General features: G+C 41.1%; 1 long non-coding RNA gene across 4 annotated transcripts; it reads left to right on the top strand.

Annotated features, from left to right (window-relative positions):
* Positions 1-8,320: 8,320 nt before the first annotated feature.
* LOC122179056 lies at positions 8,321-16,057 on the top strand. 4 transcript variants are annotated; one of them, XR_006178519.1, is made up of 5 exons: positions 8,321-8,359; positions 8,827-8,895; positions 11,063-11,151; positions 13,639-13,854; positions 13,975-16,057. It is a non-coding gene; the product is annotated as an uncharacterized LOC122179056 (long non-coding RNA). The 4 variants fall into 4 exon arrangements; XR_006178518.1 differs by having other exon boundaries at positions 8,328-8,359; positions 8,824-8,895; XR_006178517.1 differs by lacking the exon at positions 11,063-11,151.
* The last annotated feature ends 6,183 nt before the right edge of the window (positions 16,058-22,240 follow it).

Genomic DNA, 22,240 nt, shown 5'->3' with positions numbered 1-22,240 from the left:
CCCCCAAGCTTTTTTGAAAATGAGTGACCATGTTAATAACAAAGATAATCTTTTCTTCCCTGTTCTTCCCAGAAAGTCCATTTGCTCTCAACACAAAAAGCTTTTTGTTTGTATGTTTGTGAGAGTGAGGAAGTCAGGAGATGTTCAGGCTTTTGCAAGTCTTGAGTGATGACAAGTGAGAACAAATATTTTTCCATTTTCCTGGATTTACTTGAAATTCTGTGAAGTTCTTAAGCTTTCTTCTGAAAACATCGGCTGTTTGAAGTGGCTCTAAGTGACAAAATGCAGTCCCCTTCACCTTTCTGATGACGTAAAATTAAGTAATATCTACGATTTTTAGAAGTGCCAGAAGAGGACATATTATCCTCTTTTCACGTATTTAGCTGTTATACCAGCTTCTCACACTGTCTAGCACCTTGCAGTTGCTATTGTTAGTGGTTTTTAACATGCATTCTTTATGCCTCCTCCCTTCCTACCACAGATCTTCCTCTTTCCAGATGCCAAGCCTTCAGGCTTACACAGATTCACAGCTTAGCATGATGGACCAGGGTTTGGTACAAATAAATATTGTTCTTCTATCGTTCATCCTGAGAGAGCCCCACTAGGGCAGCCAGGAGGAAGAGCTCAGTATCTCCAACCCCCAGACCTCCTGCCCACCAAATCCTGCTCCCGGGCCTGATTGCTCAAATAACCCCCACTCCTGTTCCTTTCTGCTCTCTGTACGCATTTCTGAGAGCCCATCCTCTGCCAGGCAGAAGAGATGCAGCTGACTTCGGGACATAGCCTATTGCTTCACAGGAAGACTGTTTTTCTGATCTAAGCCCACAGGTTTTGGTGCTGGGGGATGTCCAATGACTTCTCTCTGCTACTCTCATTAGTGATAAGGGATCAATGCTGCCCTTTCTTTGGGAAGGGAAACACAAACTGAGGAGTTTGCAGAGTAAGATGCTGGCTGATAGCTCAAGGACTTCTTTCAAGACACAACAGAGTGTAAAATGTCGGGTGTTTGTGTGGGTTTGGGCGTGGACGGGGAAGAAAGAGGCTTTGTCAGCCTTTATTCTTCATTCTTTCTTCTCTTTATTGACCAAGCTCTCTAACTACACACAAATATGAGCAGCATCTTACACACAGCTGCTGTTTGCGTTCTCAGTGCTGCGGTTGGCACTAGACTCGATCTTTCTTCCAGCCACGGCGTATGCAACTCACATCTATAGACCACTGACAACACTACAAAGGATTTTTGGAGAAGTCAAGGGCAAAATTAGCCGAGTCCCCTTCAAGTCAGTGGAAGGATAATGAATGCCAGAGTGCTATCTTAGCTGCTCACAAATCAGTGCCATTAGCAGGAGAAAGTGCATACTAATCAATAAGCGTTGGCATTTAATGGTTCTGAAGTATTGGTGGGCTGACATTTACATCTGCTTACAGCGCTGTAGGCACCCACAACAATTTACCGCCTTCTATCCTGTTGAAATCCACCTATGTAAACTGTCAGGCAGGCACTACATAATCCTTCCAGTCTCAGAAATGACTCCTACAAAGGTCTTGAAACCAGTACACCTCAGACAAGGTGAAGAGGCAGAGTGCTGCTAATTAAAAGGTAACTATTATAAACTAAATCATGATGTTTTCCCCATCAAATTTCCTTGTTCCTCAGAATATCACCCGAGGCACACACACGCCCTTCTGAACTTGCAGAGATGAGTTTCCAATCTGTTCAGCCCCACCTGAAGTTCTTGTTGTGTTCTCCAGGTCTCCTGAGATCTGGCGTCCTGGCCAGACAACTTGTCTACAAGCTCCTGCTTTCTAGTCTAGAGATGGCAAACCTTGCCTGAAATTCCTTGCCTCGCTCTGTATGAGATAAAGAGAGAGGGCACAGTGCTGTGGAAGTTCATGGTATTCACACAGCTTAGCATCAACACAGAATCACAGAAATGCAGGGGTTGGAAGGGACCTCAGGAGATCATTCAGTTCCGACTCCCCCTGCATATAGTTCAACCACTCCACACAGAAGCAAACCTCAGGTCGGGATTATTTACTACAGAAACCAACCTGTATTCAGCCAGCCCCAGGGTGTGCTTGCACAAAAAAGAAACAGGTTCTACCCTGACTACCTCTGCAAACAGGCACCTAGTATGGTACTCAGAACATAGCTAACCTCAATAGCAACTGGTTTTGTTTGCTTTCCTTTCTCTGAAATTCATCTTTAGCAGAAGAAATACGAGAAATAAGGTACATCACAGAGCCTCTATACACCTACTGCAGGCTTTGACTATTTACATTTATTCGAGATAAGATCTCAATTATTGCCATAGAATTGAGCATTCAGCTTTAGGACTTTCTCTTGGGTTATCTTGCTTTTTCATCCATGCCCCCATTTTCTAAAATACAATATTTATATGGGTCTGGCCAAATGAACTCTGGTCTCCAGGTCCTAATGGTCCCTGCCTGTACAGACATGGGCCTGGGCACCCTGCTCTGTGTTGCCTTGCTGAAGCAGGAGTTGGACCAGATGGACCCAGAGAGCCCTTCCTCAACTCTCCTGTGATTGTCTGATTTTGTACTCTCAATGAAGGTACTCACTGAGTGGCACAGTGCAGCAGGCACCAAATGTTTGGCACAGCTCTAGCAGCCGCTCCCTTCAACAGGCACGGAAGTGCTGAGACTGCAGTAGAGGTAGTGCAGCCTCCTGATAGGAAGCATTTGGTAACTTGAGCAACCTGCACATGAAGAATGTGTACAGTGTCACTGTGTCCCTATGAGGATATGAACAATGCAGTCAATCATTTATTTCTCTCTGTATTCATATTCAGCCTATTCACCCACTAATAAATACTACTTGTCAACTGCATCCCAAACATATCCTCAGTGAATCAAGTTAAGGTGCACTGGAGGTACACTTAATGTTCAGATAAGCTAGTTTAATTTTAGCAGGTTGCTACTATAGCTTCATACTTTGCCCTACTAGCAGATTTATACCTGGGGTTTTTGTTCATCCATTATTCCTTGCACTATTCAGCAGTTTGCTTTTCTTGCCCTTATTATTAGCAGATCGGTGATGTATACAGATCTTTAGAGCCAAAGACACTTTCAATTTTTCCTACTGCATTAATAATAACACACACACAGACAACTTGTCTTCTGAGGGTTTTCTACTGTATTTTGTTGCCTCATGTTCTAACAAAAGATATACTGCTCTGAAAAACCTCATTGTAGTTGTTTTCTCATACTTCACCCTCAGGGTGCTGTCACTGTTACCTATTACCTACAGAACAGCCTGAGCTGTTCATATGTCTTTACAGTCTTTCTTCTATTACTTACTGCTCCTTTTCCTGGAATATCAGCTCATCTCTGCCCTTTGCTATGTATCGGGCTTTAATCATAATTTTGCATTAGTGTTTCACCATCTTCCATAAGAGCACGCAGAGAGGGGAGACCCCACCTCCCTTAGGGCTGTGGAAAACGCAGCTGAAAATGAGCAGAGTCACCCCAGTGCCTGGGCTGCCGGGCGGTGACTCAGCATCACGAAACTGATCCCAGGGCTGCCTGATTCGTTTGTTTTCTTTAATTCCTAATCTGCCCGCCGCTACTCCTCTGTCTGTCATCTGTCCTGTCTTCTGAACAACCCTTTTCTCCCCGCGTTTCAATCGCAGCAGTGTACATTCCGTACGCACAGGCATCTATACGCACAGCCCGGCCCAGCGGCGGGAGGAGCGGGGTTGGGCTCCGGCACCGGCCCGCCGCACCGAGGCGCTCCCGCTGCGCCATCTTGCGTCGTCCCGCCGCGGGCAACGGGCCGGGCCCTAGCGGGTGACAAGAGCTGCCCCCATCAGGGTCCCGTTTTTCTGCCAAGAGCACCTCTCCAGGAGCCTCGATTATGTGATATTTGGTTGTGATTATCAGGAGCTTCAGCTTAAAAAACGATCAAATGTATTTCATTGATTTTGTTTTAGGAAAGAAGGATCAAAGGCTGCTGGAATAAGACGAGGTTATTTTACGTGATGCTCCCTGTATCAGCCATCATCCTAACCCTATGCCAGAAAAAAAATCCCTAAAGCCTCATTCATTTTCCTAGACCAAACGTGCTGACATGTTCATGTATGTGAAGAAATGTGGATGAAGGTGGTTTCGTTTCCCCACCTATTGCAGAGAACCTGGACTTTATGATCTCCAGAGGTCCCTTCCAACCCCTGCAATTCTGTGATGCTGTGATTTCAATAGTGGCAGAGATCACAAATGCTCAGCAAACGTGTGATCAGACTATTAATATTTAAAGAATGTAAACATGGATTTGGGCATCAAATCCTTTGTGTGATGTTTTGGAAACTGTAGCTGTAGCCAATTTCTTGTCTGATGGCATCTGAAAGGCTTCAGTGCTTCTCCTTGAGTCAGACAGATGAACAGATTATGCCTCGGTGCCTTGGGCAGCAATAGTCTGTATCAACACTGCATTAAATGGGTGCTGAATGCATCACCGAGTGGAAAAAACTGTATTTGCTGTCATAAATCTGTAACTGTGTGTTGGTGTAATCAGCACTGCTATTGTGGGTTACAACTTTATGTGGTGAGGGATAGATTGTATTTTATTATAACCTTTTGGGAGACTGTTTTCTTCTTGGGTTCCTTGACGATAAAACTCCATGGAGATGGACTACATTGTGCTGCTAAATATAGAGAGGGATAGTAGCACTGGCTCAGCTCCACCATCAGCTCTGCATAATTAATAAAGATTTTTATTTGCTCTTTTCAGTTTGTACCATGGCTGTTTGGAGCAAGCAGATCCAAATGTACTTTTGATGCATGCATTAAGGAAAGAGAGGAAGCAACTCAGTCATAACTCGGGAGTGCTTGTCACCCATAAGATCAATGTTGAAAAACAAAAATAGAAAGAGTAATAAAAGAAATAAAATATACGATAATGCACTTGAGCATTGAACAGGCCACACAATGAAGGCACTGCTTTACCGTAGATCTGGTGTGAAGCAAAGATCACAACGATGGACTGTCGATGTGGGCAGCACTCTGTAATGGTCTTCTGTGCCACCAACAGGCCCATTAGCATGAAACAATCACACACTCTAAGAGGTACAAAGAAGGGGCTGAATAGGCTAGCTCTGCAATCAGCAACAACTTTGTTATTTTCTGATTTTTTTCCAGCAGATGTGGCATTAGAGATCTTTTGTGACGTTTGCACCTCCCTGAAGCCTTTTGTGCTGTCATCAGCTTTTTTACTTGGAATTCCTGAGGTTATGGATTGTATTACCTTACGAGAGTGTAAAAATTTTATCATGTCTGATTTTCCCCATTTTCATACTTCCTACATGCAACAGATACAAGCTCCAGTGTTGATTCATTTGTAACCAAAATACACTGTCAGCACTGTCAGCTCTCTGGGGGCTCAGGAAGGTTTTTGCTTTATGTTCTGAAGTTTGTAGAACCCTACATGCAATCTGATTTTACTGTGAATTTCATTGTCCTCCAGAGGACATGTTGTCTTCATAAGAGAAAGCCTAAAACATGATCAGGAGTGTGAGCTGGCTGGTTGAAATCCCCAGCTGGCTCATTGTATGACAGTACAGGTAGAGCTCTGTATGTGTGTCCCTCTGTGTATATGTGTGCATGCATAAGATGTGCTCATAAATAATATGTTCTAACAGTTAGATAAAGCCAAATGATAGCAGCTGGTAGGAGATGGTAGTTTTATAACTGCTTGCTAATTTTTCCACAACTTATTACAGGGCATTTTAGAAGAGTGATCTTGCCAGTAAGTGCCAGTTCTTTTCATTCAGTTCCGTTTAATAGCTTAATAATGCATAATTGGAGTTCTTGGGTACTGGTAGTAAAAGGACACTATGCTCCATTAAGTCCAGGATATTTATTTTGAGAAAATGAGTGAGTGCACAATTTTCTGGGAGCACTAATAGACTTAAATGGATTTCAAAAAGCCTTTTACCATTACAGAATAAGACTCAAATATGGGTCACATGCTCTACTCACAGGATGTATCCAGGACGGAGTCTGTCACTCACTCCTTCTTCATTAAGGAAATTCTGTGGCTCTTGCTGGCAGTGGTCCTGATTTGCCCATCTGTGAGTGTGTTCAGCCTTAGGGTTGCTGTGTTTAGAGCAGACAGTACTCTTAATGTAAAGGACATAAGGTTTTGAAGCAAGTTAATTCAGCATTATGGTTGCAAGGCTCCTCTACGAGTGTCCCCTAGAAATTCTGTTAGTGTCTGGAGATTCATGCATGCAGAGGGGTGTTAACCCCAGGGTGTTTTTAGAGTTGTTTTACTGACTGATGTGTTCTGTATACAGACTTCCTACAGCTTTTCCTCCAGATCATAATCTCATGCTTCTTCCTATGAGCTCACCACCATGATTATGTGGCCACTAAGTTACAGAAGTGTTTACGTGGACTGATGGGTATTTGGAAATTGGTATTTTCCATGTCTGTGAAGCACTACACCCTTCCCACATTTAAGACTTCTTAGTCTTCAGTTTTCAACACAAACACCAATTCAGCAGTTCTTATCCAACTTCTGATATTTCTGAGTAGTTGGTATTTTGTGTGGTGTATCATCTCAAGCCTCCCAGACTGGCCTAACCTTCTGGTGTGGTAAGTAAAGCAAACTCACTGAGAACAGGAAGACAAAATCTGGTCAAAGAAATGTGATGTATACAGGATATCCCATGTGGCACTGTGTAAATTTTACTTGTCACTCCTTCATGTCACTGGGGGGAAATGGGGAGAATTCCTATTGGTCTAACACGGGAACATTATTCCCTTCTGATTAGGTTGGCTCATTGTTTATCTCCCCAAAATCTCTTATTTATATCCTGTTAGATAACTAGATCATCTCCTCTTCTCCTTCCTGATTTCTAAAAATAATGTCCTCCCTGTTGAGGAGATGGGACCTTTTTTTTTTCAAAATGCCTTCTACAAATGCCCACATCTATTCCAGACTGTGCATCTTGCTTAAGCATAACAAACTGTTTTCTCCATTGCTATTAGAACTAGTATATATATTTTTAAGATCTACTCATTTTATACCCATATCACTCATCTCATGTCTAAATAAAAACCAGATTAAATTAGAGAGCGTGCTGTAAATGCTGAGCTGATACTTGGCATATAAACAATATAACTTATAAACAATACTAGGAAGATCTAAAAGCCTTCACATTTCACTTTTTATTACATCTTATTTTCACTTGTAGCATGCATTTGTAATATTGTTCTGTAGCAATATTTTCATTTTCAATTTCATTTTTATTGACTGTTTTTCTTTTAGAAATCCCACTCACATAAATATGGTAATATGAGTTGTCTATGGATTATTCATTTATCCTGCTGACAACTAATCCGTCCAATGAATTAGAAACAATCACAGCACTGTGACATCTAATTATACTTTCCTTCTTTTTTGCTATGCTTTAGAGAAAAGCAAGGTCTTAGTATGCAATGTTGCATAAAAAAAAATGAGTTAAAATATTTTTCTTTTAATTTTCTAGCCAGATATCATGAAGATACATGATCTTCTGCAGAGAGTTGTAATGTTGTATTGAACATGGGAATTGTGACATAGCATGAAGTTAAATTAAAAATGTGGATTATTTCTGCCCCTAGCTACACTTCCTCCATATGTAAAAATGCTTACATCTGAGCAGATTACTTCATCCAGATGAGGATTTGTTCCATAACCCAATCTTTCCACCTTCATGGATTGTACATTTCTCTTCTCAGGAGATTTGAACTCTCTCACCTCTTGAAACTGTTGACCTGGAATCAACCACTTAGAGAAGCATGGGAACAGCATTTGACATACACACCACCAATGAGAGTTTCTTAAATATGGTCCTGAGGACTGATGGAAAATAAAATTTCAACCTATAGTCCATGACACTTCTGGCAGCAGGAAAAGTCCTCAATAGCTTCTTTCATCACTAGCCATATGGGGGACATGGATGTGACTCCTAGTTCTTGAGTATGCTTCTGGTGCTTATACATATCCAAAGGCTACCTCTGAGAAACAGGATTTACAAGTTGGGAGCTGCAGTTTCTATATGAAGAAAGTCAGTAGAAATAAGACATGTTACAGATCTTCAGCGTGAAGTGGAGGATCTCCTCCTTGCAAGCTGTGTGGGAACTGCTGAATCACATCCTGAACCTCTGACTGATCACCTGAGTGAGCCATGAGTCAGCCACGGGAGCACAGGTGAAGGCAATTCAGCTGTGCTGCCAAAGGGATGGAGCCTGGCTGCACCTCTCCTAGACCTATTTAAGAGCTGGCTGCCACTAGGGAAGGATCTCTTCTGGAGATCCGCTTTGCTGAAGTTTCGTAAGTGAGCCTAGGATACAGGTAAGAATCCTATCTTTTCTGCTTTGATGTAATTGCTACGTAGGCAGGCTCTCTGGTATACTTCATAACTATAACAGCTGTACATTCATTGATTGTACATAAGCTCATACTCCAAAGGAGGTAACCTACCCTGAGCAACACTTCTCTCTAATCTGATGACTGCTCACTGAAGAAGAGGATACCTCTATGAACATTACTACTTTTAACTCCTATTAGGACATTTTCCACTAGTTGAACTGTTCAAATGTTGGCTCTTATCTAGCTAAGAACAGGGAAGAGAGATGTTTTGTTTAGTTCTACGTTCATCCTACAGATCAAGTCCTACAAAAGCTTATATTTGCCAGCTGGCAAAAAGCCATGAACCTTATTGTTTTTATCATGCCTCTAGTCTTTAGTGAATGCTATTGCTGACAACAAAGTCATTGTGTCCTTGTGTGTGTGTGGTTTATTGTCCCTTTTGCCAGCAGAGCTGCGGAGTGCCTCACAGTCAGTGAAAGGAGAAAGATACAGTGGAGAGAAGCAGTAGGCAGACAAAGGTAAGCCCTGCTCTCCAGAAGTAGTTTGGGCTTTGGAAGAGGTGTCAACATTATCAGTAGTGGTCTTAAAAGCACGTGTTCTTTTTCTTGCATGCAGTATTTTTTTACTGTCAACTTCATGCAGAGTTCTCTGCGTTGGTTTTCACTTGGATGACTAACAGAAAATTTCACCCACCAATGGGCAAAGCAATGCAAACTGTACTATAATCCAGCTGAAGGACATCAGAAAGAAAATAACAAGATTGTTGCAAATCTGCATATGCCTTAAATTTAATAAAACACCAAGTTTTATTAGGCACAACTAAATGTGGTGTTGTTAATAACAGCCCAGAAATTGGAGGCTAAGAGCCATGCAATCATCGAGATTCACAGTTATGATTTAGCTGCTAAGCCCCAGGATAATTGGTATTGACAATATCTGCTGGTCAATCTAAAGCAGATGTTGGAAATTAGAGGCTAAATCATGTAATCCTGGATGTCAAAGGTTTATCCAAAAGCCCTATTTATGGAATACCATTGTTTTGTTATTTGTTTTTTTTTTCCCTCAGTAATAATTGAAAGATGTGGTTTAGAACCATAACTGACAAAAGCACATTTTAATAACTATTCTGGGCTTATCTCAGTGTGCATATAAGAGCATGCCTATTTGGAGGATTTCTGGCTTTTACATACTTATTTTATAATGCCTGCTGATTTTGGCAAACAGCCATGTAAAGGCAAATATAAAATTTTCCTGCAAGTTTCCCATAATCAGTTACACTACAGTTTACCATGTTACATACTTTAAGAGCACGTTTGTTTGCAGAGATATGAGACAAAGGCACAGAATTGTCCCCTGAAGAATCTGAGTAAGGGAGAAAAACTCTGGGAAAGGATTTGGTCAATTGCTTCAGCCTGCCACTGGTCACAGTGGTCCTTACTTATATTTTTAGAGGATTATTTCCAAAATTTGGACTGAATACATTAAAATACTTCAGTGGCCTTACTGGCTTTTGAAACCTGATGTGGCCTAAGATTTCCTCAAGGTCTAAATGAGTACTCTGACATCTAAACTGGGCTTATAAGTAGTACCTGCTGCCTGACAGCTCTCACAATACTGAAGTGTTCAAGTCTTCATGGAACTTGGAAGAAAAAGAGACAGAAGCTAATTCCTACCAGAAAGTAAAGGGCATAGAATGTTTCTTCGCAATGTCTAATGCAGGAGCAAATGGGCTTCATTGTAACAGTGGGGCAGGCAAGGTGTATCAGCACCAATTCTCTCTTAAAGAGTGATCCCAGAGCAGATACAGCATGTTACTCATGCTATGGAACTTCGAAATCTTTCCAGAGATACATCAGCTCCTGGATAGCTCAATTGGCTTTGAAAGGACCTTTTACAAAATAAGTTTCTTCATAAAGTGTTTATTTATTTAACTTTGAAAACAAATTGATTGAATATGAAACTGTAAGGACTGCATTTTGTATCTGTCCTTGGACTTTGTGTACAAAGTTAGCGTAGCAGCTGAAGGACTGATCATGCAACCACTAACAAGACAGCTGCTGGTTATCATTTCTTCACGCTATACATATAAGCTCATTTGTAGTTCAGAAATCGCTCAAAGCCCAGGGGCTGATAGGAATCTTCCAAAATCTGTGTGAAAAATACATTGAGTTTACAATACACAAGTTCTGTGACACAGCAGCACAAGTAATTCCAAACACCTCTTAAAGAACCTTTTTAAAAATAGGGTTTCCCACAAACACTTTGCTGGCTGAATATATGGAGCCTGACGGGACTTTTCACTTAATGGGAAATAATTCCAGCCCCATCTACTGAGCCATTCTAAATTTGCAACAGATAGTACATTTAGAGAAAACACACAGGAAATGTACAACATTTGCCTTATGTAAATTGTAAGCTCTTCAGGGAAGAGGTATTTTCTTGCTATAATAAAAAGAGTTCCAGTAGCACTCTTAACGCATTACAAGGCTCTTAATTAAAGAAAAGAATGTGCTAAAGTTCTGAGGCTCACTGAGCCAGTGGTCTTTCAGGTTCCTTCAAGCTTACGGGAATGTCTGTGGCAAAATAGCACAAATATTACCGGATACCATCTCCTACTGATTATTGCTTGTCATTTTCTAACTATTTCAAGAACAGTTTCCAATGACTTTACATTACTTTCAACAGTTGCAACCTTCAAGTACTCCACATTAAGCAGCAACGGGGACAAAACCAGCCAGCCTTTTCCAGAATTTACTCTTGAAATTTCAGTTGAGGTAAAGCCTGGGTTTATATGAAGTAGTTCACATCTTGCTAGTGTACAGTTGTGATCTCATAACTGGGGAATACTTAAGAAAACTGAAAGAGGGTGGAGATACAGTTAACTCAGTCTAGGAAAATATAATTAACTATCCAATCCTTTCGCTGGGGCAGCATTATATTTTACATCTGGGAAAGTCCACAGAAAGGCTAGATCCCATCCCACACCAAGGGCTTGCACTGCTTCCTTCAACAGCACAAACCTGCTACAAATACTTCATTGGTCACACATTAACTGGATGCTGCAGAGTTCATCTTACAGCTGTTGCTGGCAGACAGTCCCTGCATCATTACTGCTGGCCTTCTCCATCTTGGGCAGTGACCTGGTACCTGACATCCACTTGCAGCCATTCCTGGAAGTCAGAATCAGTTTTAGAGGTAGGTGTCAGACCAGCTGCCAGGTATGATAGATCTGGCTTTTGAGGACCCTATACAGGAGGACTTAGACAGGAGATACAGGGGCAGCTCCAATGAGATACCATGTTGGAGCAAGCTGAATTTCTGCCATTTAGACTATGATATGAAAACTAAAGCTCCTGACACTAGGAAGTGTTTATGGGCCTTTTCCCTCCAGCAGTGGCAGATGAGTTCTTGGTGCCTTGAGTGCCCTTTCCATCAGTGAAAAATGAGTAGCTCTAGCAGCAGAAATAAAAATTCCATGAAGTACTGCCTACAGCTTTAAGCTGAAATAGGGTATTGCAGCCACAAGCTGCACACTGATAGCAGAAAATAACTCAAGATTCAATATGTGTCTGCCCAGCAAATCTCTAGGGAAGGAGATACAGCTTGCCAGGTCTGGTACATACTTGAGTCACATGAGAATAATTATGCTAAGTACCTTCAAAACACTTTCTAGAAGTTAGAAGAAATGTATGCATCAGCTCTTGTTTCAACACAGTACTACACTGCAAGAGAGATTTGTTTCATGAACTGTGTGGAAACAATGCCAGGAAAAGGTGCCTTTTTTTTTTTAACAACCAGAAATGTTTCCTGAATTTCTTTGATTGCAACTAGCTTTGCTCATACTAGCTCTTGTACTCTTTTGAACGCTTTTACATGTGGATATATATGCAGATCCCATGCAGAGTGCTATACCAAGGAGTTAACCTGGAGCTTTGCATGATTCATGTCATGTACAGTGCTGTACAGTGAATTGTTTAGACTGAAGAATCATCTCCAGACAGAACAAACCCAGCTCTCTTGGTCTTTTTTTCATAGGAGAGGTGCTCCAGCACTCTGAGCATCTTTGCAGCCCTCCTCTGGACCCACTCCAACAGATCTGAATCCTTCTCATGCTGTGGGCCTCAGACTTGGCTGCAGTACTCTGGATAGGACATTCCATCTGCTGGCTGGTCACCCCTCTTTTGATGCAGTTCAGTTGCTGCTGGCTTTCCAGGTTGCAGGTGCATACTGCTGGCTCATGTCCAGCTTTTCATTGATCAGAACTCCCAAGCCCTTCTCTGCTGGGCTGCTCTCAACGAATTCTTCTCCTACTCTGTTCTCATATCTGAGATTGCCTGATCTGAATGCAACACCTTGAACATGGCCTTGTTGAACTTCATTAGGTTCTCACTGGCCCACTTTTCGTGCATGTGCAGGTACCTCTGGTTGGTGTCCCTTCCTTCTATTTTATCAGCAGCACCATGAGCTTGCGTCATCAGCAAAACTTGCTGAGGGCACACTCAATCCACACTATCTAGTCCTTGGTAAAGGTGTTGGAGAGCACTGATCCCAAAGCAGACCCCTGGGGGGTATCACACATGAATGGCCTCTACCTGGACATAGAGCCATTGACCATAACACATTGGCTGTGACCATCCAAGCAATTCTTTATTCACCTAATATTTCAGCTTTCAAATCCATATCTCCATATTCATGTCCACGTGGAATCCCTGAATTTTTCCTAGGCCACTTATGTCTGTACTTTTCCTTCTTATCCCTCAGTCTGACTAGCAGGTCCTTGTTCAGCCATGCCAGTATCCTGCCTTCTCTACTTGATTTTTTCTGATGGTGGATGGAGAGTTCTTATGCTCTCAGAAAGCCATCCTTAAAGAGCTACCAGTTCTGTTCTGTTTCTGTGTCCTTAAGGACAGTTTCCCAGGGGATTCCATCTAATAATTCCTTCAACAGCTGGAATATCCCCCTCCTGAAGTTCAGGGTCCTGACTGTTTACTGCCAGGCCCGTATTCCTTAAGATCATGAACTCAAGTGGGTCATGGATGCTACAACCCAGAAAAAGAAAGCAGCCTTGGTGCTGTGATTAAACTGCATTTATAAGACATGATTCAGACACCTAAATTTAGGTGCATACACTGTAGGCGTCTATGACAAGGCAGCTCTCTGTGGCACCATTGTCACAAAGGTGATTAAAAAGTCAATTCAGTTTCCTAAATCTTAGCTATCTTGTGCCATTTGAGATTCTCATTTGACATTCTGTTACTCAGTTCACATGGAATTTGTGGCCTGCTGCAAGGCAAAGATCCCTCCAGAGACCAGACAGGATGTACTTGGGCTGGGACTTAATTCGGCTGCTCACACACAGGCATCTATTACCATCTGAGATCCCTTAAGAAGTCTAAGAAGCACACGGGACTGGAAGACATGACACACAGAACCTCGATGAGCAGTTAGATGTGTCCTGGCCTCCCCACTGGATCTAGGTAAGTAAATGTCTACAACCGAATGGCTATGCCGATGTCCTTGTCTAGGCATTTGAATCATATCCCTAGTCAATACAGTTGGGCAAGAGACACTGACACTTGACATGTTCATTAATCTAGACTCAACTGCAATGAAAGGTTCTGAAGGAGGCACAAGGAGGATTCAGAAGATCCAGGACCTTGCATCACCTTTGGAAGCATGAAGCATATTGATTTGTGTGGAACGTTGCTGATCCAGAAGAGGAGTCTACCACTGCTGGGGCCTTGTTCTCAACTTCTTCCCCTGGCTATGCTGAAACACAAGTAGTAACTAAAACATACTTCAGTTCTGAGAGAAGACCAAACCTATTCCTTTGATGCTGAGCAAATCTAACTTCAGGGAATACGCCTGCCAGCAGATTCCCAGAACTCTGCTAGTTCAAATCCCCGCCAGCACCCAGGATCACAGGGCTGTGTGGAGAGGAGCCCAGGGGACAAAAGAGGACAAATACCTCTCACTTGAGAGCTCACTAGAGAGTATGCTCTAATGGAGTCCTCCAAGTGTCCTTAATTCTATATCTGTTCAGTGTGCCCATGGTATTGTCTGATTTTTAATTTTTGCACAGTTTCTGACGTATCTCATTACTACCTTGGCACCTGAGGGCTGTGATTTGCAGTACAGGGTCCATTCCAGACCACACTGAATTATATCAGAATTCCAAGGCATGTTTGGCAGCTGCTAATAGTGGCTGGCTATTTTTAGATTTATTTTTTATGTACTTCTCTCAGTTCAAATCTGTCCTATTTAAACTCTATTTAAAAAATACAGACCAATTTCAGACCAGCAATATTTTTCTTTCAATTTCAGGGGTATATTTCTCCTGCTTACAAAAAAGACCTTTTCACTTACCTTGCCTCTAATTCAATTTTTTCTAGACTGTGTTGTAACTATTTTGAGCCTCAATCTTTATCTCACCAGGAACTGTGTGAAATTGTCTCTCAGAAAGAGGATTGAATTCCCTCTTGAACCCTTTGCACAAAGGGAAATTTTTTTCACACATCCAGTGATACCTATTTCTGTATTCTGAACATAAGCAGGTCAGTAGATATCAGATTTTTTATGGCCCTGCCCCTTGGTCTTTGCTGTTTGAGTGCTGTCAGATTTGCACTGCTCTAATTCACAGAGCCAAATTCAGTGACCCCCAGTGCTTGACAATGGCTGGGGCTGTTTGCCGAGCTCAGGGCAGCAGAGGGAGTGGGATTTGGCAGCTTCAGGGCCAGTAGCAGCAAGCAGAAGAAAACTTTTTCTGTCTTATCTCAGCTGAACCCACACAGCTATTGCCCTACGTGGACCTAATTTTGTCCAAAACTCATTGTTTTAGACAATGATAGGAGGGAAATGTCAAGGGAAAATGTACAGTTAATTTTCCAAAGCAGCTGCCAAAACTGTCACAAACATATACATACAGAGGAAATAATCATACAGTACTAGTGATGCTAAATCCTCTCTGAAGCTGTTTTTAGCATTTTACTGAGTGATGACATTCCCAAAGGAAGGAGGTGTGCCCTGTAGTCTATCAGCAAAGTATGAAATGTATTAGTAGGTCATGCAAAAGTGATTTGGCAAAATCTCTAATGCGAGCACAGTTATTCCCATTTTGGTTACAGTTTCAAGTTTGTTGTAACATAGGAGCCACGTATACAAACACTTGACAAAGTGATAGGTAACAAATGAGGATTCTGCAACATGTAGCGCTATCACACCTTCTAAAGCACTGTCTCCACAAAATAATTTCCCTAAAAGATTTAAAGCCTACTTGATTTCTGACTGCCAGAGATATCAGCTTCCATTTTCTAATACTAGATTTCTTTGGAATGTGCAATGGAGCATGACAGCAGATGAAAAATCTGGCTTGTTTAGTGGCACGGTTTGGGGTTGAACATTGGAAAGGGGAACTAGCTTTTTTTTTCTTGATCACTGATCACTGCTTGAAGCTTCCTCAGTACTGTGAAATACTTATAATGATTACAACTACTGCAAATAAATGTATATAAAGGGAAAAAGAAATCTAGAAAGACAATTTGAATATAAAGATCTCCAGCTGGAAACATAGGGATAGACTCTTCTCTCTCTCTTTCTTGTATAAATTTGAATTATTCTAAATTTTAAAAGGAAAAGAACTTACCTTGTTACAAATTTGTGAGGTCATACAGTGGCTTCTGATTTGGAAGTGTGTAAAATATTTGATTTTTTTAAAAAGGAATAACTTCTGTTTGTATTTACTTGAAATATTTGTAAAGCGAATTAATGCATTAACCAGATTATCACAGAATCCCAGCACTGCTGAGGCAGGCAGGGCCTGCTGGGTCCCCCAGTCCCAGCCCCGCTGCAGCAGGGCCACCAGAGCAGGATGCCCAGGCCCACGGCCAGGCAGCTTCTGGAGACCTCCAAGGAGGAGACCCCACAGCCTCTGTGCAGCCTGTGCCAGTGCTCCGTCACCTGCACAGCACAGAAGTGCTGCCTGCTGTTCAGATGTGCCTCTTGTCCTGGCGCTGGGCACTACTGAAAGAAGCTTGGCTCTGCCTTCCTTGCACCTTCCCTCAGGTACTTACAGACATTGATGAGATCCCCTTAAGTCCCCTCTTCTCCAGGCTGAACTGCCCCAGCTCTCTCAGCCTCTCCTCATAGTAGGCATGTTGCAGTTCCCATTATCTTTGTGGCACTTTGATGATTCTGTCCATTATGATCACACCTCTCTTTTACTGGGAACCCAGAACTTGTCACAGTAATCCCTGTATGGCTGCACCAATGCTGAGGAAGTAGAAAGAATATATTTATCTTGCAATAAAATCAGAAAATCCATATGACTGAAAGGTTTGTCATTTCAGTCGTGGTCCACATCCGTGGTAATTCAAACAGCTCCATTTTCTCATCTGCGTGAGAGAGGTCCATATGGGACATAAAAGTTTGTGTCCTGATGGCTCTTTGGCTGGCAAAACAAATGAAAAAATGGAAAGTTTATTTGTGTGGACAGATGGTTGCAGCAATTTCCTAGCTATATGTTTGACATACTTTTGTCTAAAATAAGCACTAATCATGACTAGACAAAGCTGTCAAAACTGCCTCAAGAATACTGTAAGGACCTCTGTCTAACTGCCTGCAGAGAAAACCCAAAGTGCTGAAAACCCAACGCAGAGTTCTGCTCACAGCCAGCTAGCTTCAAAGGGATTGAAACCATTAATAAGAATGTTGGGGCCACTGAAAAAATCATGTAAATATTTGCTACCATATCAAGGCTACTGCAAGAAAGAGATCATCCTTTTTCTGTTTTTTGTTTATTTGTTTGTTCCATTATTATTTCTTGTTTAAGTTACACTCCATCTTCTTAGAGGTAAAGGAACTAAAGTTGCACACACTATTCATGGATTGATGCTGGAGCATAGCAGTGTTTCCTATTTTGCTACTTCCTCCTTTCTCAGTAATTTCTGTCATTTGATTTGCTCTTTTCTTTCCACCGATGTTTTCAAAGAGCTAAATGCAGAAACTGCAGGATTTCTTTCCCAGTCATAATAGGTAATGATAAATCTATCTCTGTGCAAGTATAGGTAGGATTATTTTTCTCCAATGCATTAGTTTGCATTCCTTAATTTAATCCAATTTGAATTCATTTCCAGGCTTCCTCAGCTCATGGCTCCTGCTTCTCACATACACATCTGTCTTTCTCTCGTTCTTCAGACACAACCAAATAATGTTGGCTTTGACAAAACTTACAAGCGTGAATGTTTAAAATCTAAGATTATTTCTGGCAAAGCTGAGACTTTAGCTCTTAAAAATTCCTCTGTCAGGTTTCTTCTCTGTGCTATCTACACCAGTGAGGCGCAGTCCCTCAGTATCAAATATAAAGCACACAGCTAGTTCTGAGATGTTAAGCCAAACCTGCCAAGATTGCAGACTGGCGGAGAAGAACCTGCAGGGACAAGGCAAGACTGAAGTCAAGCTGGAAAATCAAGTGAGTCAGACAGGGTCAGAACCACCAAGGCATCAGAGTGGCACAGACCTATCTACAGATAGCTCAGGCAAAGACCAAGGGCCTTTAGTGCAACTCCCAAGTCAAGGAGGGGAATGTTTTTGAAGAGAGTTATCCCAGTTTTCCACACAACTCTTTTCCTAGCAGTTTGGCCCTAGATTAGATGGCTGTGCTACATCAGAGATGGCCTTCAGCCCAAACAAATGAACCACTTTGGTTGTGGGCAAAGAAGCTGCAGAGCCTCCTACTATGGTCAGGACTCTGACGCTCATATTTATCCTTTTGTTCCACAAGAGACTTGAGATCACTGGTACTCAAAAAGTGATGCTTGGACATAAAATTGCTCAGGAAAGATGGAATTGCATGGGAAGGTCACCAAGGTAGCTCTGGAACAAGTAGCAGCAAGCTCCTGGCAGAGCAGAGTTCTTGAACCCTCCTGGTCTTCTCTGAGGAAAGGATGCAGATTTCTTGCTTCTGTGCATTTTTTATTCATCCAGGAAGCTATGATGATTTTCTCATTCTCTCACGGAAACTTATTATAGAAAAATCTTGGGGGTCTGTTGTCAACATCTCAGTCACTATCAGAAGTAATGAAAAACACTGTGTTCCTCTCTGAATAATCTCAAACTGGTCATCTCAGGAGATAATCTAAGGTACAGATATAACAGTCATAGCAATAAAATTCCATATTCCTTCATTGGGCAGTTTCTTAAAAATGTGTACTATTTATGAAAAAGGAAGATTTTTCATTCTGTGTTATCAAGGGTTAGTTCAACTAACAAGATTTTCTGAGTTTGCACAAAAGGAAAAAGTGCAATGTATTATTCTTAAGAGTAAAATGTTTATTGTACCAGGAAATAAGAGAAATAAGGTTGCATTTATGATTGCGAGACCAAGCTCCTGGACTACAGATGTGATATAATTTGCTTTGTTCTCCTCATTTTAGACATGACTCCATTGTAATGTGAACAAGACTTTTGAAACAAGTGTGGAAAGGCACTTGAAAGCAAGCTCTCCCTTTCTCTGAGGAAGGCTTCCTTGAGAATCTGAATCATGATGTTGGGGGTAGTCACTGAATTCTTAATAGTTCCACTCTCAGGCAGAGTTGAGTGGGAGGAGCTCAGGTTGTGTAGGGGCAAATAGAACTGCCTACATGAGAGTGATTTTAATTTGAGCTCAATACCTTTAAAAATGGCTGAATTAGGCACGATGTTGGCATAGGCTGTGCTGACTGAAAATCAACACCAGCATTATTGTTGGAAAATAACTATTACCCTATTTGATTTTTTCACATTACCATTACAGTGGGAAAGATTGTGTTTACTGCTTGTGAAACTGTGAGAATGTGAGCTGATGATTTCATTTTTCTTTTTACTTTTCTTCTCCTGTTTCTTTTTTTTCTGACACAGTTTGTGTCACTGTGTTTTAAATTCCAAAACAAGGTCATAGCTGATTTTCTGCATGTGAGAGCTTCTTTCTTGCTGCTCCAGTTGCCAAGAAACACAAGCAATTGTAAATTTCCATACAAAGTTGAATCCAAAAACAACAGTTCAGATTTTCCATAGCACCTGTCAGGAAAACAGCCATATCCACTGACTTTAACAAACAAAAAGCTGTAACATAGAGCACTCTACATATTGACTCCAGTCAGAACAGCAGTAAGCCAAGTTTGAGAGGCTCTGACAGTCTCATATAGAAAGGATAAAAATACCAAGGAAAGAAGAACCATCTGGAAAGACAGAAGTACTTAACAGCAAGGAACTGGGTGCTAAAACTGAAGAAAGTCTAGAACGGTCTAAGAGGAAAAAGATATATTTTAATCACTAGCGAACCATAGACCAACAATACATACTGTTAAAATGTAAAAGCCCATTGCCTGGGATAGTTCCAGCTCAGGAAACAATCTTGTGCTAGCAGATGACACTTCATCATAGGCTTTCCTGTCTGGCCTGTTCATCTCTAGGCATAGAGACTGATTTTCACTTTTTTCTTTCTTTCCTTTTTTCTTCTGTTTTCTTACAGACCTTACATTGAAATAAGGGCAGAAAAAAAGATACTCTGACATCTCTCAAGTGACCTAATCTATTTTTAATTCTCTCCTTCTATTTCTTCCTGCTAGTAAATGATGAGAATAATAAGCCTTCTGATTGTTTTCTAAAGGCATGACATATTTTGATAGCCATATTTCTATAGTAGGCAGCATCATCTTTTCTCATCATCATCTTTTTAACCGGTTAAGTGAGACAATACAGAAGTTAGCAAATATGGAAAATAAGATGAGTGACCTTTATAGTTTTGCATAGATCATTGATTTTGATAGAATGTCTTATTTAAACATACTCAGGAAATAATATACTCAGAAAAAATACGAAGCATTGTTTCGATACTCATGCTATCTAGAAACTGTAAGATTTCTTGCTATTTAGTCATAAGCATACCTGAGTTGTGAATAAATATCAGATTTAAAAAGGAGCAAACTTCCTCAAAAGATGATTCAGAGCCCATGGATATTGATGGAGAATACTCATTTATACATGCATATTTTCTGATGGATTGGGATCTTTGATTATCTTCCTCCTTTTCTCTAATTTGCATTTTCTGGTATAATTCCATCATTCCTCCTTTTTGCCGTGATACAGTGTAAGCAGTAGATGATAAATGGTAGTAGAAACTTTACAAACAACAGATATTATAGCTACATTCTTATAAATTCTTACAGATGGGATCCTTATTATTTCAGTACACAGGCAAAGAATCCAAGGACATGGAAATGAACTGAAAAATGTAATGGACAGATAAATTTTGACTCACGCTTCCTTTGTCCTAGTAGACAGAGGGTTTCAAGTTGTAGGAATATGACTGTTAATAAACGTGACTCTTAATCAGCACCAAATTCTTCACTCAGAACTGTTTTTAAAATGCAAAAGTCACCTGAAGTATTTCCCTTAATATTTTGGTTCTCCCCAGCCCAACTCTTTTGAGAAAGAAAGGAATCAACAACTCATTTGTTTCTATTGCAGGCTGAGATGTGATAGTATGCTGTATGGGAAATATTGAATCACGGCCTGAACCTCTGATTGATCACCCGAGGCAAGCAATGAGTCAGCTGTGGGAGCACAGGTGAAGGCAATTCACCTGTGTGATCAGAAGGGGCAGAGCCTGGCTCCACCTCTACTATACCTTATTTAAGGGCTGACTGCCACTGAGGAAGGAAACTCTCTCTGAAGATTGTTCCTCTTGGAGTCTTTCTTTGTGAGCCTAGGGCACAGGTAAGCTTTCCATTTATTTCTAATTGTTCTTCTCTAATGTGATAATCTTTGTAGCTTAACCTCTCTGTATGCTTGTTGATTATACGTGTGCCAGCACTGTGTCACAGACAGGGACAAATGTAGTGATGTCTACAACAAAAGCCCAATAGGGCATTCCAAACAGGTAAGGTTAATACCAGGTACCTGGATTTTCATGGATGCCTCCTAAGAAGATGGAAGGAGGACAATGCCAAGAAATTTTCATGTAGAGATCAAACGTGAGTCAATAGAAATGTGTTTATTTGTCTAAATTTCTCTGAAGGGTAACTGAGTATGACACCAGAATATGGCTAACACACGTACATAGTATTATGTCTCTTGAAAGAAGAGGTGTAGACTGGCTTAAATAAAAAACTTAGCCTGCTACCAGCAAAGCAAGTCATAGAATGAGCACCCATCCTTCACTCTAGGAAGTCAACAACTCCTTTAACAATCCTGCTTTCTCTTCCTCATGGTGCGATGTGTTTGGTCCTATGTTACACTTAAGATTTTTTTCAATTAAGTCAGCGTGGTCACAGATAAAACTAGGAGCAAGGTTTGATCCCCTGCACTCATTTCACTTTTTCCCTTGATATCACCCCAAGAAGTGATGTTTCTTGATAATAATAGGTTCAAATCTAGTCTAGGATATTAATTGTTTTTACTTAAGTTCAAAGAGGCTCAGGAAGCATGCCAGATATCTTAAAGTCCATGATTCCTCCTCAGAAAATTCCAACACTTTACTTAACTGCAGTAAAAGAATCAGAGGCAGAGAGGATCTGGGGTAGCACTGAGTTCGGTGGCACTCCTGTGAGATTTGTGCTCTACAAGTAAAAAATAATTATGTTGAAATGTATTAGGAAGATCATCTGTGAGAACCACAGGAATAAGCTGTTCATTTAGCTCTTTGATTGTAACTTCATCCATATACTTATTCCTAAAGTGAGCCAGAATACATTGTCTCTATTAGAGGTTTACATCCTAAATTTTCCTTTTATATACATGCATTTTACAACTCTGTAAATCTGGCAGAACAACTTATATTTACAGCAGAAGGAATAGGTAGCTAATCAGAAATCTTATCTGAGATTA

The sequence above is a fragment of the Lagopus leucura genome, unplaced genomic scaffold, assembly GCF_019238085.1.
Source record: "Lagopus leucura isolate 7727_CA_CO unplaced genomic scaffold, USGS_WTPT01 Super-Scaffold_100002, whole genome shotgun sequence".
NCBI lineage: Eukaryota > Metazoa > Chordata > Aves > Galliformes > Phasianidae > Lagopus > Lagopus leucura.
This window is presented reverse-complemented; position numbering and strand designations above follow the sequence as displayed.